Below are 20,848 nucleotides of genomic sequence, written 5' to 3' on the forward strand. Positions count from 1 at the left end.
TTCTTTTATCCCTTTGTCTGTGTTTATGTCTGGTGTGGTGGATCCCGTTTAGGAACTTAGTTTTACCGTCGCATTTTCTTGTTAACGGCATCTGTTTTAATAAATATTTTCGTTATTTTCTGTACATTTGTAAATCCGTTTTCGTGTGAGTTTATTTTCCTCAAGTTCGGGAATTGCCGGCGGGACCACAGGTAAGCTCTTCAGCTTCCTCTTCTTCTCTTTCTTCATCCCCCGCATATATATAGTGCATTCAGAGAGTATTCAGACCCCTTCACTTTTTTCACATTTTGTTATGTTGCAGCCTTATGCTGAAATCGTTTAAATTCATTTTTTCCCTCATCAATCTACACTCAATACCCCATAATGACAAAAAGAAAACAGGATTTTAGAAAGTTTTGCAAATTTATTTTTTTTAAAAACTGAAATATCACATTGACATAAGTATCCATACCCTTTGCTATGACACTTGAAATTTAGCTCAGGTGCCTTCCATTTCTCTTGATTATCTTTGAGATGTTTCTACACCTTGATTGGAGTCCATCTGTGGTAAATTCAATTGATTGGACATGATTTGGAAAGGCACACACCTGTCTATATAATGTCTCACAGCTGACGATGCATATCAAAGCAAAAACCAAGCCATGAGGTTAAAGGAACTGCCTGCAGAGCTTAGAGACAGGATTGTGTCGAGGCACAGATCTGGGGAAGCCTACAAAAAAATCTCTGCTGCATTGAAGGTTCCCAAGAGCACAGTGGCCTCCATAATTCTTAAATGGAAGAAGTTTGGAACAACCAGGACTCTTCCTAGAGCTGGCCGCCCGGCCAAACTGAGCAATCGGTGGAGAAGGGCCTTGGTCCAAGGACTCCAAATGGGCTTCCATGTGTCTTCCACTGAGGAGAGCCTTCCGTCTGGCCACTCTGCCATAAATCCCAGATCGGTGGAGTGTTGCAGTGATGGTTGTCCTTCTGGAAGATTCTCCCATCTCCACACAGGATCTCTGGAGCTCCGCCAGAGTGACCATCGGGTTCTTGGTCACCTCTCTTACCAAGGCCCTTCTCCACCGGTTGTTCAGTTTGGCCGGGCGGCCAGCTCTAGGAAGAGTCCTGGTTGTTCCAAACTTCTTCCATTTAAGAATTATGGAGGCCACTGTGCTCTTGGGAACCTTCAATGCAGCAGAAATTTTTTTGTAGGCTTCCCCATATCTGTGCCTCGACACAATCCTGTCTCTGAGCTCTGCAGGCAGTTCCTTCGACCTCATGGCTTGGTTTTTGCTCTGATATGCATTGTCAGCTGTAAGACCTTATTTCGACAGGGTGTGCCTTTCAAAATCTTGTCCAATCAATTGAATTTACCACAGGTGGACTCCAATCAAGGTGTAGAAACATCTCAAAGATGATCAAGAGAAATGAGAGGCACCTGAGCTAAATTTCAAGTGTCATAGCAAACGGTATGAATATTTATGTCAATGTGATATTTCAGTTTTTTATTTTTAATAAATTTGCAAGACTTTCTAAAATCCTGTTTTCTCTTTGTCATTATGGGGTAGTGAGTGTAGATTGATGAGGGAAAAAATGAATTCAAACGATTTCAGCATAAGGCTGCAACAGTGCACCATAACAAAATGTAAAAAAAGTGAAGTGGTCTGAATACTTTTTTGAATGCACTGTAAAATCCGCATTTGGGCATCGCCTCCGAGTTAAAGCTTGCTATTGGCCATTCGTGATTCCTGTGGTGTTCACCTGGGGAATCACACGACAATATTATACCATATTTTATCAAATAGGTGAATTGTCAGTATCTGACACATATTTTATGTTAAACCATATTTTATCAACCAGATAAACTCCCGGTACTGAACTCACACATTATATATTATTATATATAATATAAAACATGTTATTTTATTGTACCTTGTAGTGGTCTTCGATTGTGACTGTGCAGGCATCCTCTGGACTGGGATATCCCTCGGGCTTCAGGTGGGTGCTTCAGGTGACAGAAATCAGCACATGGCGAGATCCAAGGTACTTTGCATCATCACCTTTGGGAGGGTGAGATGGTTCGACTTGGAATGACAGAAAAGGGTGTTGGGGTGATCCTTTGCAGTCACGTGACGCCCCCTTCCCTTTGGGTATAGGATGGCAAACACCAAGCACAGGTACGAGGTGAAGACCGCTCTGTGGTCGAAACTTGACTCGAGCGTTCCATGTAGGGGGCAGCTCACCTAGCTGAAAGGGGGCAGCTCACCTAGCTGAAAGGTGCTTCCTTCTTTGAATGTGCATCTTTTCAACTAATGAGGTTTTTTTTTTTGCAAATCTTTTAAAGATGGCAGTTAATTAGTGAACCAAAACGGACCACCTGCACAGCTGGGATTACAAAACTCAGGTGGAAATCGATGATTAATTAATTTTTGAGCAATAAAAAGAGTGAAATGTTTCTATTTGGGTTTTTTCTGCATGTCCAGCATTTTTTTTTTTTTCCTGCAATGTTTTACACATCCGTCCTGTCCTCCTGGAAGATGTGTGGCCTACCTACCTAGTCACTCATAGGTGAGTCCGTGTCACGGTATCCTCCCTCTTACCGAGCACTTCAAGGTTTTAAGTATCAGTGACACACTCACCTCAATCTCACATCCTTCAGTGGCTTCATTAACTCCTCTTTATCGTGAGTGGATGCGGATCATCCATCAAACGAACGATTTACGTGACTCCCTAGTTGGATACCAACATGTGGGGACATCCTTTGTTTAAATGTCAACAGGTGATGCACGGAGCTTGACCTGCTAATGTTCCAGGCCGTGTTATAATATTGATGGTGTAATTATTTCTGCTTCAACATATCCCTTATTTCAATGGAAGACCGACACGTAGTGAGAAATGGTCATCTTTCACTGGAGGGACTATTTAATTAGAAGAGAACAAGCGTGACGTCCTCTGTGATTGAGCGCCGCTTTCATTTATAATGGACATTTGTACACAATGGTCATATTATCATAACCTACAGAGCGGGGCTCAGAAACAGCTGGATCTCCTCGGTCTCCCGCAGTTCTCACTCGCTCTGAAAGAGCCATCTCTGCACGTCTCGGAACGACGGGCGGTCCCAGGTACCAGCACGAGGTCCTCACCCTCCGGCAAAAAAGATTCTTGCTCGCCTGGCACCTTATGTGAACAAACGTCTCAATGTCCGGCTAAACTTACCGAGTCGCTTTCTCAAAACTTTCAACACTTTGCTGGAGCCATTTGTGGATGGGCCATCATTCACCAGCACTTGCTGTTCTAAACGTTTGGTGTAATTAGTCCGTTTTGGGATGGACAGTCCCTGGTCCCCTGAAAGACTTTCATTTTCAATATGGCTCCAGGGTATATGGGGTTACATTCGTCAATTCAACACACGGTCCTATTCACTAGATGATTGACAGGAGAGCTCAATAGATATAAGTATTTGTAACTTAGGAATCCTAAAAAAAGGTTTTTTGAGTCCTCAGTATAATAAGGTATAACAAGAAAGAGCAATCAGAGATTGCAGACCCTCCCCAGGATATGTTTTCAGTGGTTTATAAGGCTATTGTGTTAAAAACAAATATGGCGGCCGAACCACGTGACCGATGACGTCATCATCGCTTTTTTTTCCCTCCACCAATTTATTCCTTGATGAGGCTCAAGAAAATTCATCTTGATCGGCTGAAGTTTTGTACTTGTCGAATTATGACGTCATAATGGAGGCACCTATGACATCATCATTAACATTTAATTCCCCATGGAGAGTTCTTCAAAATGAGCCATGTCTCAATTTTTTCTACGCAGCACTTTCCGAGATATAGAGGTGCAAAGTATTTTGGTTTTTCCAAGATGGCGCCCATACCACGTGACCTATGACGTCATAATTATCATTTAAAAATATACAGGTGGAGATGCACCTATGGTAGAAATTTCCTGTCAATTGGACCAACGGTTGCTGAGAAAATCATATTTATTCTGTGCGGACAAACACAAACAAACAGACAAACGGACTCAAATGCAATACCCTCTTCTCAGGCGAGGGTAAATATGGAAGTCGTTCTTGTTAGTAAATGCACGTTGGACTGGGTATTCATGTGCTCGATTTTGAGATATCTCCTTTGGGTTCGAATGTAGACCCAACTTTCGAACTGTCTGTACCCATGGTGCTCAGCATTACTTGAACGCGCCATCCTTGGGAGGAATGTTAAGCCAAGCATCCCGCACTGCTTGCCTTCACTGGTGGAGGTTAAAGATTATACGACATACTTTTTTGCACATAAAGTCGAGGCTCGTGGGGGAGTTAGAACATAGAAATGGATGAGAACATAATGGAGCAAAAGGAATATCACAGAGAGAGAGAGAGATGGGGGGGGGGGGGAGGGGGAGAAACACACCAACAGTGAGGTTGAGGGACAAAAATCGAGATTTGGACAAATAAGGAATATGGGAAAGAATGAGAACAAAGGGAGGACAGAAGGGGTGGACAAGATGGATACAGAAACAAACTCGCAGGAAGGAAAAATTGGGAAGTAGAAGGGTTAAAGGGGGGGGGGGGGTACAAAAGGTCATGGCTTTGGATGGGGAATGATCTGAGATGGTGGTGAATCGCTGTATTAAAGACCTGGAGGGAAGAATGAGCCTCAAGAGAATGTGGAAGTTGGTTTGACAAGAGAAACAGTTTCCTGGTGGAATGGGTAAAGTTTCCTGGTGGAATGGGTAAAGTTTCCTAGTGGAATGGGTAAAGTTTTCTGGTGGAATGGGTAAAGTTTGCTGGTGGAATGGGTAAAGTTTTCTGGTGGAATGGGTAAAGTTTCCTGGTGGAATGGGTAAAGTCTTCTGGTGGAATGGGTAAAGTTTCCTAGTGGAATGGGTAAAGTTTCCTAGTGGAATTGGGTAAAGTTTGCTGGTGGAATGGGTAAAGTTTACTGATGGAATGGGTAAAGTTTGCTGGTGGAATGGGTAAAGTTTGCTGGTGGAATGGGTAAAGTTTGGTGGTGGAATGGGTAAAGCTTGGTGGTGGAAAGGGTAAAGTTTGCTGATGGAATGGGTAAAGTCTGCTGGTGGAATGGGTAAAGTTTGGTGTTTGGTGGTGGAATGGTTAACGTTTGCTGGTGGAATGGTTAAAGTTTGGTGTTTGGTGTTGGAATGGGTAAAGTTTGCTGGTGGAATGGGTAAAGTCTGGTGGTGGAATGGGTAAAGTTTGGTGTTTGGTGGTGGAATGGTTAACGTTTGCTGGTGGAATGGTTAAAGTTTGGTGTTTGGTGTTGGAATGGGTAAAGTTTGCTGGTGGAATGGGTAAAGTCTGGTGGTGGAATGGGTAAAGTTTGCTGGTTGAATGGGTAAAGTTTGGTGGTGGAATGGGTAAAGTCTGCTGGTGGAATGGGTAAAGTCTGCTGGTGGAATGGGTAAAGTTTTGTGTTTGGTGTTGGAATGGGTAAAGTTTGCTGGTGGAATGGGTAAAGTCCATCATTGCTTCGGATATGAAATCTTTCCTCTTCTCCAATGGCTTGATCTCTGATCATAAATTTGGTTTCAGACCAGGTCACTCTACTCTGGACATGCTGCTTCTGCTGTCTCAACAATGGATGGAGGTCCTCAATGCCAAACAGGAAATCAGAGCTGTCTCCCTTGACATATCACGTGCCTTCGATACGGCCTGGCACCCAGCTCTGCTCACCAAACTCTCCTCCTATGGTATCCATGGAAATCTCCATGCATGGCTTGCAGACTTCCTCTCTGGTCGTAGTCAACGTGTGGCCCTGAATGGATTTCTCTCATCTCCCCCTTCCCGTTCAGGCTGGAGTTCCCCAAGGCAGTGTGCTGGGCCCTGTGCTTTTTCTGGTCTTTATCAATGATCTCTCCGACTCTCTGGAAAATCCTCTGTATCTCTTTGCTGATGACTCCACTCTCTGCCGCTCCATTCCTCTTCCCTCAGATCGGCAGTCTGCAGCCTCCTCACTCTCTGAAGACCTGGACAAAATCACAGATTGGTCAAACATGTGGAACATGTCTTTCAATCCTGACAAATCTCACACTCTTACTATGTCTCTCCGAAAAGATCGACTGGACAACCCTCCCATCTACTTTCTCAACAATCCTCTCCAAGAAGTTCTGTCGCTCAAGCTTTTGGGTCTCACCATCTGCCATGATCTTTCTTGGGAAAACCACATTTCCAAGCTGGCCTCCAAAGCCAGTCGCCGACTGGGCATCCTCCGTCGTGCGAAGTCCTTCCTAGGCACACCTGAGCTCCTCACCACATACAAGGCTTTCATCCGCAGCTCAATGGAATACTGTTCTCCCCTATGGGCTGGTGCTCCTGCCTCACACCTGGCTCGGCTTCACGCTGTTGAATCCAAAGCTTTCAGAATCATTGGAATCTCCCGCAATGAAGCTATCTCTGAGGGCCTTTCACTCACTCACCGCAGGCAGGTAGGTGGTCTTTCTGTCTTCTACCGACTCCTCTCCGGCCTTGCTCCCCCAGCTCTCTCTGTGCTCTGTCCCCCAAATATTCCTACAGGTTGCACAAGATCTGCCAGCCACCCTCTGATGGTTAAACTGCCGAAATCTCGGCTCTCTGCTCACCTTCACTCTTTCATGCCTCTTTTCTCCCGCCTCTGGAACAAACTCCCACGCTCACTTCAATCACACTCCTCCCTCCAGGTCTTCAAAACAGCTGTTCACCACCATCTCTTATCTTCCCCCATCCAAAACCTTGATCTTTTCTACCCTCACTAATTCACCCCAGATCCACCTTGTTTGAAATTCCAACTTCTTTCCTGGAAGTCTTGGCAGTGTCCATATGTTTTATACCTCTCCCACCCCCCCCCCCTTCCCATGCCTCCCCCCCAAAGCCCTCTCCCTCCCACAGTTCTCTCGATGTCTCCATGTCTCTCGGTCCCTGCTCTCAAATGTTGTGTTTGTGTCCTTCCCCCTCTCTCCCCATCTTGTCTACCGCTCCCGATGTTATTTGTTTTGTGTGTCTGTTTGTCTTTCTGTGTGATTAATGTTCGCTCTTTCACGAGCCTCGATCTTGTATACAAAACAAAAAAAAAAAAAAAAAAAAAGTCTGGTGGTGGAATGGGTAAAGTTTGCTGGTGGAATGGGTAAAGTCTGGTGGTGGAATGGGTAAAGTTTGCTGGTGGAATGGGTAAAGTCTGGTGGTGGAATGGGTAAAGTTTGCAGGTGGAATGGGTAAAGTTTGCTGGTGGAATGGGTAAAGTCTGGTGGTGGAATGGGTAAAGTTTGCTGGTGGAATGTGTAAAGTCTGGTGGTGGAATGGATAAAGTCTGGTGGTGGAATGGATAAAGTCTGGTGGTGGAATGGGTAAAGTCTGGTGGTGGAATGGATAAAGTCTGGTGGTGGAATGGATAAAGTCTGGTGGTGGAATGGGTAAAGTCTGGTGGTGGAATCGATAAAGATTTCTGGTGGAATAGTTAAAGTTTGCTGGTGGAATGGGTAAAGTTTGCTGGTGGAATGGGTAAAGTTTGCTGATGGAATGGGTAAAGTCTGGTGGTGGAATGGGTAAAGTCTGGTGGTGCAATGGATAAAGTCTGGTGGTGGAATGGGTAAAGTCTGGTGGTGGAATGGGTAAAGTCTGGTGGTGGAATGGATAAAGTCTGGTGGTGGAATGGGTAAAGTCTGGTGGTGGAATGGATAAAGTCTGGTGGTGGAATGGGTAAAGTCTGCTGGTGGAATGGGTAAAGTCTGGTGGTGGAATGGGTAAAGAATGCTGGGGGAATGGTTAAAGTTTGCTGGTGGAATGGGTAAAGTCTGCTGGTGGAATGGGTAAAGTCTGGTGGTGGAATGGATAAAGTCTGGTGGTGGAATGGGTAAAGTTTGCTGGTGGAATGGGTAAAGTCTGGTGGTGGAATGGGTAAAGTTTCCAGGTGGAATGGGTAAAGTTTGCTGGTGGAATGGGTAAAGTCTGGTGGTGGAATGGGTAAAGTTTGCTGGTGGAATGGGTAAAGTCTGGTGGTGGAATGGATAAAGTCTGGTGGTGGAATGGATAAAGTCTGGTGGTGGAATGGGTAAAGTCTGGTGGTGGAATGGATCAAGTCTGGTGGTGGAATGGATAAAGTCTGGTGGTGGAATGGGTAAAGTCTGCTGGTGGAATGGATAAAGTCTGGTGGTGGAATGGATAAAGTCTGGTGGTGGAATCGATAAAGATTTCTGGTGGAATGGGTAAAGTTTGCTGGTGGAATGGGTAAAGTTTGCTGGTGGAATGGGTAAAGTTTGCTTATGGAATGGGTAAAGTCTGGTGGTGGAATGGGTAAAGTCTGGTGGTGGAATGGATAAAGTCTGGTGGTGGAATTGGTAAAGTCTGGTGGTGGAATGGGTAAAGTCTGGTGGTGGAATGGGTAAAGTCTGGTGGTGGAATGGATAAAGTCTGGTGGTGGAATGGGTAAAGTCTGCTGGTGGAATGGGTAAAGTCTGGTCGTGGAATGGGTAAAGAATGCTGGGGGAATGGTTAAAGTTTGCTGGTGGAATGGGTAAAGTCTGCTGTTGGAATGGGTAAAGTCTGGTGGTGGAATGGATAAAGTCTGGTGGTGGAATGGATAAAGTTTTCTGGTGGAATAGTTAAAGTTTTCTGGTGGAATAGTTAAAGTTTTCTGGTGGAATGGGTAAAGTTTGCTGATGGAATGGGTAAAGTTTGCTGCTGGAATGGGTAAAGTTTGCTGGTGGAATGGGTAAAGTTTGCTGGTGGAATGGGTAAAGTTTTCTGGTGGAATGGGTAAAGTTTGCTGCTGGAATGGGTAAAGTTTGCTGGTGGAATGGGTAAAGTTTTTTGGGGGAATGGGTAAAGTTTTCTGGGGGAATGGGTAAAGTTTTCTGGGGGAATGGGTAAGGTTTGCTGGTGGAATGTGTAAAGTTTTCTGGGGGAATGGATAAAGTCTGGTGGTGGAATGGGTAAAGTTTGCTGGTGGAATGGGTAAAGTCTGGTGGTGGAATGGGTAAAGTTTGCTGGTGGAATGGGTAAAGTCTGGTGGTGGAATGGGTAAAGTTTGCAGGTGGAATGGGTAAAGTTTGCTGGTGGAATGGGTAAAGTCTGGTGGTGGAATGGGTAAAGTTTGCTGGTGGAATGTGTAAAGTCTGGTGGTGGAATGGATAAAGTCTGGTGGTGGAATGGATAAAGTCTGGTGGTGGAATGGGTAAAGTCTGGTGGTGGAATGGATAAAGTCTGGTGGTGGAATGGATAAAGTCTGGTGGTGGAATGGGTAAAGTCTGGTGGTGGAATCGATAAAGATTTCTGGTGGAATAGTTAAAGTTTGCTGGTGGAATGGGTAAAGTTTGCTGGTGGAATGGGTAAAGTTTGCTGATGGAATGGGTAAAGTCTGGTGGTGGAATGGGTAAAGTCTGGTGGTGCAATGGATAAAGTCTGGTGGTGGAATGGGTAAAGTCTGGTGGTGGAATGGGTAAAGTCTGGTGGTGGAATGGATAAAGTCTGGTGGTGGAATGGGTAAAGTCTGGTGGTGGAATGGATAAAGTCTGGTGGTGGAATGGGTAAAGTCTGCTGGTGGAATGGGTAAAGTCTGGTGGTGGAATGGGTAAAGAATGCTGGGGGAATGGTTAAAGTTTGCTGGTGGAATGGGTAAAGTCTGCTGGTGGAATGGGTAAAGTCTGGTGGTGGAATGGATAAAGTCTGGTGGTGGAATGGGTAAAGTTTGCTGGTGGAATGGGTAAAGTCTGGTGGTGGAATGGGTAAAGTTTCCAGGTGGAATGGGTAAAGTTTGCTGGTGGAATGGGTAAAGTCTGGTGGTGGAATGGGTAAAGTTTGCTGGTGGAATGGGTAAAGTCTGGTGGTGGAATGGATAAAGTCTGGTGGTGGAATGGATAAAGTCTGGTGGTGGAATGGGTAAAGTCTGGTGGTGGAATGGATCAAGTCTGGTGGTGGAATGGATAAAGTCTGGTGGTGGAATGGGTAAAGTCTGCTGGTGGAATGGATAAAGTCTGGTGGTGGAATGGATAAAGTCTGGTGGTGGAATCGATAAAGATTTCTGGTGGAATGGGTAAAGTTTGCTGGTGGAATGGGTAAAGTTTGCTGGTGGAATGGGTAAAGTTTGCTTATGGAATGGGTAAAGTCTGGTGGTGGAATGGGTAAAGTCTGGTGGTGGAATGGATAAAGTCTGGTGGTGGAATTGGTAAAGTCTGGTGGTGGAATGGGTAAAGTCTGGTGGTGGAATGGGTAAAGTCTGGTGGTGGAATGGATAAAGTCTGGTGGTGGAATGGGTAAAGTCTGCTGGTGGAATGGGTAAAGTCTGGTCGTGGAATGGGTAAAGAATGCTGGGGGAATGGTTAAAGTTTGCTGGTGGAATGGGTAAAGTCTGCTGTTGGAATGGGTAAAGTCTGGTGGTGGAATGGATAAAGTCTGGTGGTGGAATGGATAAAGTTTTCTGGTGGAATAGTTAAAGTTTTCTGGTGGAATAGTTAAAGTTTTCTGGTGGAATGGGTAAAGTTTGCTGATGGAATGGGTAAAGTTTGCTGCTGGAATGGGTAAAGTTTGCTGGTGGAATGGGTAAAGTTTGCTGGTGGAATGGGTAAAGTTTTCTGGTGGAATGGGTAAAGTTTGCTGCTGGAATGGGTAAAGTTTGCTGGTGGAATGGGTAAAGTTTTTTGGGGGAATGGGTAAAGTTTTCTGGGGGAATGGGTAAAGTTTTCTGGGGGAATGGGTAAGGTTTGCTGGTGGAATGTGTAAAGTTTTCTGGGGGAATGGATAAAGTCTGGTGGTGGAATGGGTAAAGTTTGCTGGTGGAATGGGTAAAGTCTGGTGGTGGAATGGGTAAAGTTTGCTGCTGGAATGGGTAAAGTTTGCTGGTGGAATGGGTAAAGTTTTCTGCTGGAATGGGTAAAGTTTTCTGGTAGAATGGGTAAAGTTTGCTGGTGGAATGGGTAAAGTTTTCTAGGGGAATGGATAAAGTCTGGTGGTGGAATGGGTAAAGTTTTCTGGTGGAATGGGTAAAGTTTGCTGGTGGAATGGGTAAAGTTTTCTGGGGGAATGGGTAAAGTTTTCTGAGGGAATGGATAAAGTTTTCTGGGGGAATGGGTAAAGTATTCTGGTGGAATGGGTAAAGTTTGCTGGTGGAATGGGTAACGTTTGCTGCTGGAATGGGTAAAGTTTTCTGGGGGAATGGATAAAGTCTGGTGGTGGAATGGGTAAAGTTTTCTGGTGGAATGGGTAAAGTTTGCTGGTGGAATGGGTAAAGTTTTCTGGGGGAATGGGTAAAGTTTTCTGGGGGAATGGGTAAAGTTTTCTGGGGGAATGGGTAAAGTTTTCTGGGGGAATGGGTAAAGTTTTCTGGGGGAATGGATAAAGTCTGGTGGTGGAATGGGTAAAGTTTGCTGCTGGAATGGGTAAAGTTTGCTGGTGGAATGGGTAAAGTTTGCTGGTGGAATGGGTAAAGTTTTCTGGGGGAATGGGTAAAGTTTTCTGGGGGAATGGGTAAAGTTTGCTGGTGGAATTGGTAAAGTTTGCTGCTGGAATGGGTAAAGTTTGCTGGTGGAATGGGTAAAGTTTGCTGGTGGAATTGGTAAAGTTTGCTGCTGGAATGGGTAAAGTTTGCTGGTGGAATGGGTAAAGTTTGCTGGTGGAATGGGTAAAGTTTGCTGGTGGAATGGGTAAAGTTTGCTGGTGGAATGGGTAAAGTTTGCTGGTGGAATGGGTAAAGTTTTCTGGGGGAATGGGTAAAGTTTGCTGGTGGAATGGGTAAAGTTTGCTGGTGGAATGGGTAATGTTTGCTGGTGGAATGGGTAAAGTTTGCTGGTGGAATGGGTAAAGTTTTCTGGGGGAATGGGTAAAGTTTGCTGGTGGAATTGGTAAAGTTTGCTGCTGGAATGGGTAAAGTTTGCCGGTGGAATGGGTAAAGTTTGCTGGTGGAATGGGTAAAGTTTGCTGCTGGAATGGGTAAAGTTTGCTGGTGGAATTGGTAAAGTTTGCTGCTGGAATGGGTAACGTTTGCTGCTGGAATGGGTAAAGTTTGCTGCTGGAATGGGTAAGGTTTGCTGCTGGAATGGGTACAGTTTGCTGGTGGAATGGGTAAAGTTTGCTGGTGGAACGGGTAAAGTTTTCTGCTGGAATGGGTAAAGTTTGCTGGTGGAATGGGTAAAGTTTGCTGGTGGAATGGGTAAAGTTTGCTGGTGGAATGGGTAAAGTTTTCTGGGGGAATGGGTAAGGTTTGCTGGTGGAATGGGTAAAGTCTGGTGGTGGAATGGGTAAAATTTGCTGGTGGAATGGGTAAAGTTTGCTGGTGGAATGGGTAAAGTTTGCTGGTGGAATGGGTAAAGTTTGCTGGTGGAATGGGTAAAGTTTGCTGCTGGAATGGGTCAAGTTTTCTGGGGGAATGGGTAAAGTTTGCTGCTGGAATGGGTAAAGTTTGCTGCTGGAATGGGTAAAGTTTGCTGGTGGAATTGGTAAAGTTTGCTGCTGGAATGGGTAAAGTTTGCTGCTGGAATGGGTAAAATTTGCTGCTGGAATGGGTAAAGTTTGCTGGTGGAATGGGTAAAGTTTTCTGCTGGAATGGGTAAAGTTTGCTGGTGGAATGGGTAAAGTTTTCTGCTGGAATGGGTAAAGTTTGCTGGTGGAATGGGTAAAGTTTGCTGCTGGAATGGGTAAAGTTTGCTGCTGGAATGCGTAAAGTTTGCTGGCGGAATGGGTAAAGTTTGCTGCTGGAATGGGTAAAGTTTGCTGGCGGAATGGGTAAAGTTTGCTGCTGGAATGGGTAAAGTTTGCTGGCGGAATGGGTAAAGTTTGCTGGCGGAATGGGTAAAGTTTGCTGGTGGAATGGGTAAAGTTTGCTGCTGGAATGGGTAAAGTTTTCTGCTGGAATGGGTAAAGTTTGCTGCTGGAATGGGTAAAGTTTTCTGCTGGAATGGGTAAAGTTTGCTGGCGGAATGGGTAAAGTTTGCTGCTGGAATGGGTAATGTTTGCTGGCGGAATGGGTAAAGTTTTCTGCTGGAATGGGTAAAGTTTGGCCGTGATAAAGTATCCCGAGGTTCTTCCACATGACAAAGTATCCCGAGGATCCGTTCTTCCACACGGACGCTCTCGAGTCTCGACTCGTCATGAACGCCATGACACCCAGCCATCACCCCTTGGCTAAGAAACCCTTCAGGAACTTGACGTCATCCCAGGTCCAGGTGCCAAACTTTTTAATCTCCCTTCTTCCTTTTGAACGGCTGGAGAGCATTCTAAACAACCGTGACCGCAGAGACAGATATATCACGGATAAGTTTTTATCTAACAAATTGTGTTTCAAGTGGAACTGTGAAAACAAAACTCATTTCCTTGCAATAATAAGCAAAATTTCCTTTCGGATGTTTTGCGGCCGGAGTTTTCCCAGTAGGAGCAGATAGACACACACATCTCCGAGAACATGATATCGATGCATTGTGTTTCCTGAGCACGTGACGTTCTGACAATGGGATGGAAGGCCATTGTCTCGATCCCCACCGATCGGTGTGCAGGGAGGCGCGGTGTCCATGACATCTGGAAAAGTGTTCCCGACGCGTGTTTTCCTGGACATTCCAATGTCACTTAAGGAAGCCATGCACGATTGGGTGATGCTTCGATTTTTATCTCCACCCAGGCGACCGTGACACGTGGGTGTTTTATTGTGGTCTACAGTAAACGTGGCGCTATGATTGTTTTGAACCCTTCTCGTCCCTGGATAATCATTCGTCATGTTGTCACGATATCCTGGAGTCTTGTTCCCAAGCATTCCAGCATCAATTCGCGTATCTTTGTGGTTCGGGTGCTTTTTCTGACCAAAATCGAGGTGTTTTGTGCGGTTTGCATCTACCGAACCGGTTCACTCACGTCCGGAGATCACAAGCACCTCGTGCGTCTGCTCCGAAGCGCCTCTTCCATTGTGACCACCAGACACGTGACCCCTAAGACCCGGAGCCTACATTATCTCAACAAACCGTGAGAGTTTCCAGGTTCCGGGTCAGCGGGTCAGAGACGGATCTCAAACAACGTCGTTGCTGCTCATTGTTTCAGCTTCGCCTCCCAAGTTGGGCGAACGCACGGATCGGTCTGATGTCCCGGAAAAGTCGCACACGCAGTCAACGTGGCGTCTCGTCAAGTTTTAATGCCGAGTTTGACAAAAGCCATCGCTTTCGTCTTTTGAAATGTCTGGGAAATGTTCACGGCAGCAGCAGAGCAACCCGCAACGAAACTACACGTGACCTACTATATGGACCACGTGGTTATGATCAGCACGTGCTTTGAGCATAAATAAATAAACAATGCAAATGATAAAGGAAGGTGAAACGCATCTGGAGGACATGATTATTATTTACCCCAAAACAGCCTTCTACTTTGTGGACGAAAGTTTCCACGAAACTGCATTTGAATTGAGAGGTAAAAAGCCAGGAGGCAGCATATGCTTCCCGCAGCAAATGCTTCCTGCAGGACATACTTTATTTACAATACCATTCTCGCAGCATACGCTTCCTGAATGACATGCTTCTTACAGCACATGCTTCCCCCGGCCCTTGCTTTGTCTAGGACATGCATCCTTCAGCAAATGCTTCCCACAGCATAGGCTTCCCGCAGCAAATGCTTCCTGTAGGACATACTTTATGTACAATACCCTTGTCGCAGCAATTGCTTTTTGCAGCATACGCTTCCTGAATGCCATGCTTCTTACAACACATGCTTTGTGTAGGACATGCTTCCTTCAACAAATGCTTCTCACAGCATATGCTTCCCACAGCAAATGCTTCCTGTAAGACATACTTTATGTACAATACCCTTCTCGCAGCAAATGCTTTTTGCAGCATACGCTTCTTGGATGCCATGCTTCTCACAGCATATGCTTCCCGCAGCAAATGCTTCCTGTAGGACATACTTTATGTACAATACCCTTCTTGCAGCAAATGCTTTTTGCAGCATACGCTTCCTGAATGACATGCTTCTTACAGCACATGCTTCCCCCGGCCCATGCTTTGTGTAGGACATGCTTCCTTCAGCAAATGCTTCCCGCAGCAAATGCTTCCTGTAGGACATACTTTATGTACAATACCCTTCTCGCAACAATTGCTTTTTGCAGCATACGCTTCCTGAATGCCATGCTTCTTACAACACATGCTTCCCGCAGCCCATTCTTTGTGTAGGACATGCTTCCTTCAACAAATGCTTCTCACAGCATATGCTTCCCACAGCAAATGCTTCCTGTAGGACATACTTTATGTACAATACCCTTCTCGCAGCAAATGCTTTTTGCAGCATACGCTTCCTGAATGACATGCTTCCCGCAGCCGATGCTTTGCGTAGGACACACTTCCTTCAGCAAATGCTTCTCACACCATATGCTTCGCATCCCATAGGACATGCTTCCCACAGCACATACTTTATGTAGGCCATGCTTCTCTCAGCATATGCTTCCCATAGGACATGCTTCCTGTCCGACATGCTTTCTGCAGCGACTCGTTTCCTGCACCCTCCGCTTCCTTGAGCCTTCGTTGCACCAGGCTGTATTGTTTCCGTTAAAAATAGAACATTTATTTTTAGAGGAACATGTTTGTCTCCCAGACGTTTTGTTTTACCTGTTCCGCCATTGTTTTCCCGACCCTGTGCGCACAGATATGTCTGGGTAGAGGAAGGAAATGGAGTTGAAAACATCACGGCGGTTCTGCACGTCCCCGACGACACTTGGCCGAGAGATCGATTACGATTTAATCAAAACTTTAATTTGCCCAGAGATGCGAGATCCTGTTAGCTTCTCCCAGGAGCAATAAGCACCTTGGGCAGGTGATGTTACGAAGCATTCAATCACAGGTTTCCTTTGGGGCTTCTTAAGGCAGATGGGGAGATTTGGGACAGTGGGTTTGCACACACTGTCTGTGTCTGTGACTGCTACAGGAAATGGACAGAAAGATGGTAATTGTACTGGCTTGATGGTCACGTGACCGGGTCAATGAGTGCAAATACAGGCCTGCTGGCCAAGCTTTCCATCATGTAACATAAAATGCATGACCAGTGGATTATTATTATTATTATTATTTTGTATACAAGATGGAGGCTCGTGTAAGAGCTAACATTAATCACAAAAAGACAAATGACACATAAAACATAAAACATATGATAAAGGGAGCGGGAGACAAGATGGAGAGCAAGGACATCGGGAGATCTGTGGGAAGGAGAGGGCTTGGGGGGAAGAGGGATAGGAAGGGGGGGGGGGGAGGGAAGAAGGGGAAGGGTTGTGCCAGACATTGAAATATACACAGGATCTAGCGTCAGGGCAATCTTCTTCTTCCATTTGGAATACAAACTTACCACCCAGGTGTAAATACATGTATCGCACAGCTCTCATTAAAACTTCAATATGTGTCCTTACTGGAGCGTTTTCGTGAAACATTGATATTGTAACGGTCGCAAGTCTTCAACATCGATAAATACACGACAGCAGCAAATCAGCCGAGCAGAAGTGGCCGAGCAAACCATTACAGGTGATTCACTTTTTATTGCACAAACCTAATTTACCCATCTACGTATATAATAATAGCGTAAGGACTCGACTTTGTTATCCCTTTTACGCCGCACCCAGTGACCCGATGCCCACGGCACTAATGGATTTACGATCTACGAACCGCGCTCTTTGTTTATCACGTACAGCCATACTCGAAAAATCGGAATTAGCCGACGTTGGGGCCCAAAAGCATCCGATTAACTGCCGATATGACGCCATCTTATTGGCGTCTGCTGGGTGAAGGCGAAGCAAGCCGTCCGCTGATTGGACAGTCGAAGGCGACAGCAAGCCGTCCACTGAGTGGACAATCCTGAGCATGCATTTGTGCCGGTGTCGTCGATCGCGATGTACGCTAACCTCATCAGGTGGGTTTACCATAATTTCTTCCAACCGCGCTCTTTGTTTATCACGTACAGCCATACTCGAAAAATCTGAATTAGTCGCCTTTGGGGCCCAAAAGCATCCGATTAACTGCCGATACGACGCCATCGTATTGGCGTCTGCTGGGCGAAGGCGAAGCAAGCCGTCCGCTGATTGGACAGGCGAAGGCGAAAGCAAGCCGTCCACTGAGTGGACAATCCAGAGCATGCATTTGTGCCGGTGTCGTCGATCGCGGTGTACGCTAACCTCATCAGGTGGGTTTACCATAATATTGCAATAAATACGTTGTTCATATACGCACTCTTCATTCTCATCTTTCTTCCTAACTCTTACTCGGACAAGCAAATCCCCTATGCCATCCATAATGGTACACTCTATCCATACACCACATCCTCCCTTCCGTGGATGTTCCACGGGTTTCGGCTAGTCTATATAATAATAGCGTAAGGACTCGACTTTGTTATCCCTTTTACGCCGCACCCAGTGACCCGATGCCCACGGCACTAATGGATTTACGATCTACGAACCGCGCTCTTTGTTTATCACGTACAGGCATACTCGAAAAATCTGATTTAGCCGACGTTGGGGCCCAAAAGCATCTGATTAACTGACGATACGACGCCATCTTACGACGCCATCGTATTGGCGTCTGCTGGGCGAAGGCGAAGCAAGCCGTCCGCTGATTGGACAGTCGAAGGCGACAGCAAGCCGTCCACTGAGTGGACAATCCCAGAGTGGTGCTATGCCGATTCCCATTACGAATCCATTCATTTTTCAAAAGTATATCGTAGCGTTGTCATTTAAGTAGATTGCAATAAATACGTTGTTCATATACGCACTCTTCATTCTCATCTTTCTTCCTAACTGTTACGTGGTCCCCTCAGTGCATACCAGGTCTCGGTGACCCCCGGACCGTGAGAGGACCCTCGCCAGCAAATAGTATTATATAGGCGCATTCGCCACGCAATCCATAGGAATTTCACCCAGGAGACCACTGATGTGCAAGTATATATTTCCAATGGTAATGATACCAAACACTTTCAACGACACAACCACGGAGATTTTCCCCGAGCAATCAACAATACACAACCAGGCACAATCAATATTACAACCATGTGAACTCATCTACACAAACTCTAAGATGGCCATCTTAATCTTATACATTCCTCACGTGAGCCCCACTCCTGACTCCCTCCGTGGTCAATGTCTCTCCTCTCCGCACACGGGCGGTTGGACGAACCCCGGGCGGACGTGCTCCCAACGTGCAGTCTCGTACTCGGGCCGCGGCTGCAGCGCACCTCCTTGCCAAGCCACGGGGCAAACCCAGCGCGGCGTCCAACGTGAGCGAGGCCCAACGTGCGGACCCGTACGCGTCTTTGTAGACGGGGCAAAACCCAGCGCGGCTTCCGACGCGAGCGAGGCCCAACGTGCGGACCCGTACGCGTCTTTGTAGACGGGGCAAACTGTCCCGGACGCTTGGTTTCGTGCACGAACTCACGGTGACTGGACGGGTCAAAAGGTATTTACCGCCCAGGTAACTCCTCTCGCCAGACGTTTCGAAACGGCGCGTTTTCCACGCAGCGCAAGGTCGCTTCCACCTTTTGTCGGAGCGGGGCGAGGAAGAAGGAACCTTCCTTTCCCTCGTGTCTTTTTCCTCCCTTTCCCGTCACTTCCGCTTCCGGCCACTTCCGTTTCCTGCCACTCTTTCAGAAGGGCTCCTGACCCTCCAACCACAACAACTACACAACAACTTAATATACTACACACGGAAGCAAAGACCTGCATGGTACTTCACATACATTCACATAAATATGTAACACTCCCCCCCTTCAAGAAAGAAAGTTTGAACCCAGCGAAAACTTTCTTTGCCGGCCAATTTGGAGAAACAAACCAGATAACTCAACCCCCCCACATTATCAGTTCCCCCCGGGCACAGTTATCACTTAAAAATAAAGCCAGTTAAGCCACTCGATAGCACTTTTCCGGGAGGCCAAGCCGAGTATTCACTACATGGCTGCCTTTAGGAACGCGGAGTTCACGGTTAGTCCGTGCAGGAAAGTTCTCTACATGGGCGCCTTGAGGAACGTGGAGTTCACGGTTAGTCCGTGCAGGAAAGTTCTCTACATGGGCGCCTTGAGGAACGTGGAGTTCACGGTTAGTCCGTGCAGGAAAGTTCACTACATGGACGCCTTTAGGAACGGCGTTCACGGTTAATTCGTGTAGGAATCTTGGCTCGGCGGCTCCGCCGCCTTCAGTGCTTCAACTTCTCAGAACGTCCCTAATAATTAGGGTGGGACCACTGGTCCCTGTAGTCCCCTGAATACCGGTCTTCTTCTCGGCCACTACTTTGCCCATTCTTCCTTCGGGAGCGGCCGTAACTCAGGGAGCCTCCATAATAATATTGACTGCGGCCACCACCAAAACTACCGCCCAGTTGTCCTCTCCTGTAGACCTCTCGACGCCTACGAAATGCCTTCCCTACTGTTATGGTCCGACCCTCCAAATCCTTGCCATTCCAATTCTTCTCTGCCTCTCTGGCGTCTTTTGTGCTGGCAAACGTGACAAAGCCGAACCCTCTTGACTGTTGCGTTTCCCAGTCTCTTACCAACCGCACTTCCACCAGCGGCCCATATCTGTTGAAGACAGAGGTCAGAACTTCTTCCTCTGTTTTGAAGTTCAGTCCCCCTACAAATAACTTGGCACTTTTGTCACCATCCCGAGCTGGTGTGGTGTTATTTTCCCTGCTGGGCTCTTTATCAACCCTCAGGTTACCATAAACTTGACCCCCGGCCAAATCATTCCCGAGAACCACAGATACACCCTCTACCGGAAACGTGGCTTGTAAACCGACGGTGACCGGTCCTGACACCAAATCGGACTCCAACTGGATGACCTGAAGGGGAGCACTAACACCGCCCCCGATCCCCTGTAAACGAACACTATCCCCCGTTGCCGTCTCCTCGGACCATGGCAAAATGCCTTCAAGCATTAAAGATTGATGGGCCCCTGTGTCTCTCAATATCCTAACCGGTCTCCGGTTAGTCGAGGCTCCATCCAGTGACACAAACCCCTCGGAAATAAATGGTTGGTAACCCTCTTGATGGCGATTTCTTACGCTAGCCATCGCATTCGGAGTTGTAATAGTCGGACTCCGCTCTGGGTTGTCCCTTTTCATGAGGTAACAACTGGACATCAAGTGTCCAGGTTTTTTGCAAAACGCGCAAGTAGGCCCGGAGGAAAAACTCGGGGTCTGCCTCGGGCCCCCCGAACTATAAGTTTGTCTTGGGCCCGCATCCCTCTGATTTCGAACCGGTGGGGTATCATAGTTGTCCCCATAATCATCTCGAGGCCGCCGCCATGTATGGTCGTTCTCCGCACCTGCTGTTCCCCACCTCCCCTGCGGAGATCTAGGCGAGGAGTTAGGTTCGTGGACCCCTATTCGGTGGGTTAAGGCATAATCATCTGCCATGGTGGCTGCGTCCCACAACTTTGGTACCTTCTTTTCCTGCAGGTACACTTTGATGTCCTCGTGGACACACTGCTGGAATTCCTCCACCAGGATCAAGTCCCGCAATGTCTCGAAGTCTTTCCCGACTCCTTTTGACTCACACCACCGATCAAACATGTTTTCTTTCACTCTGGCAAACTCCACATGGGTCTCACTCTCCCTCTTCCTGGCATTCCTGAATTTTTGCCTGTAAGCTTCCGGAACCAACTCATAGGCCTTGAGGATGTGCTTCTTCAGTACCTCATAATCTGCACATTGGTCCATTGGTAGCGCCGAATAAATTTCCTGAGCTTTCCCCACCAGCACACTTTGTACGAGTATGGTCCAGGCCTCCTCCGGCCAGTTTAATTGTCGAGCCACTTTCTCAAAGTGTGGGAAGAATTTCGCGACTTCCTTTTCACTGAACGGTGGAACCAGCCTCACATGTCTGCCCACATCCCAGGTTTTCTGGTTAGGTGTCGACCCCGTCAGCAAGGGTGGTGCCTCTCCCCGTTCT

The 20,848-nt window shown here is 46.8% G+C and overlaps 1 protein-coding gene across 1 annotated transcript in view; it reads right to left on the bottom strand.

Annotated features, from left to right (window-relative positions):
* TRPT1 (tRNA phosphotransferase 1) overlaps nt 1-20,848 on the bottom strand; it is a 458,396-nt gene that overhangs the window by 332,700 nt on the left and 104,848 nt on the right. The window lies entirely within an intron of this gene.

This window comes from Myxine glutinosa, chromosome 5 (genome assembly GCF_964187855.1).
Source record: "Myxine glutinosa chromosome 5, kmMyxGlut1.1, whole genome shotgun sequence".
In the NCBI taxonomy this organism is placed as follows: domain Eukaryota; kingdom Metazoa; phylum Chordata; class Myxini; order Myxiniformes; family Myxinidae; genus Myxine; species Myxine glutinosa.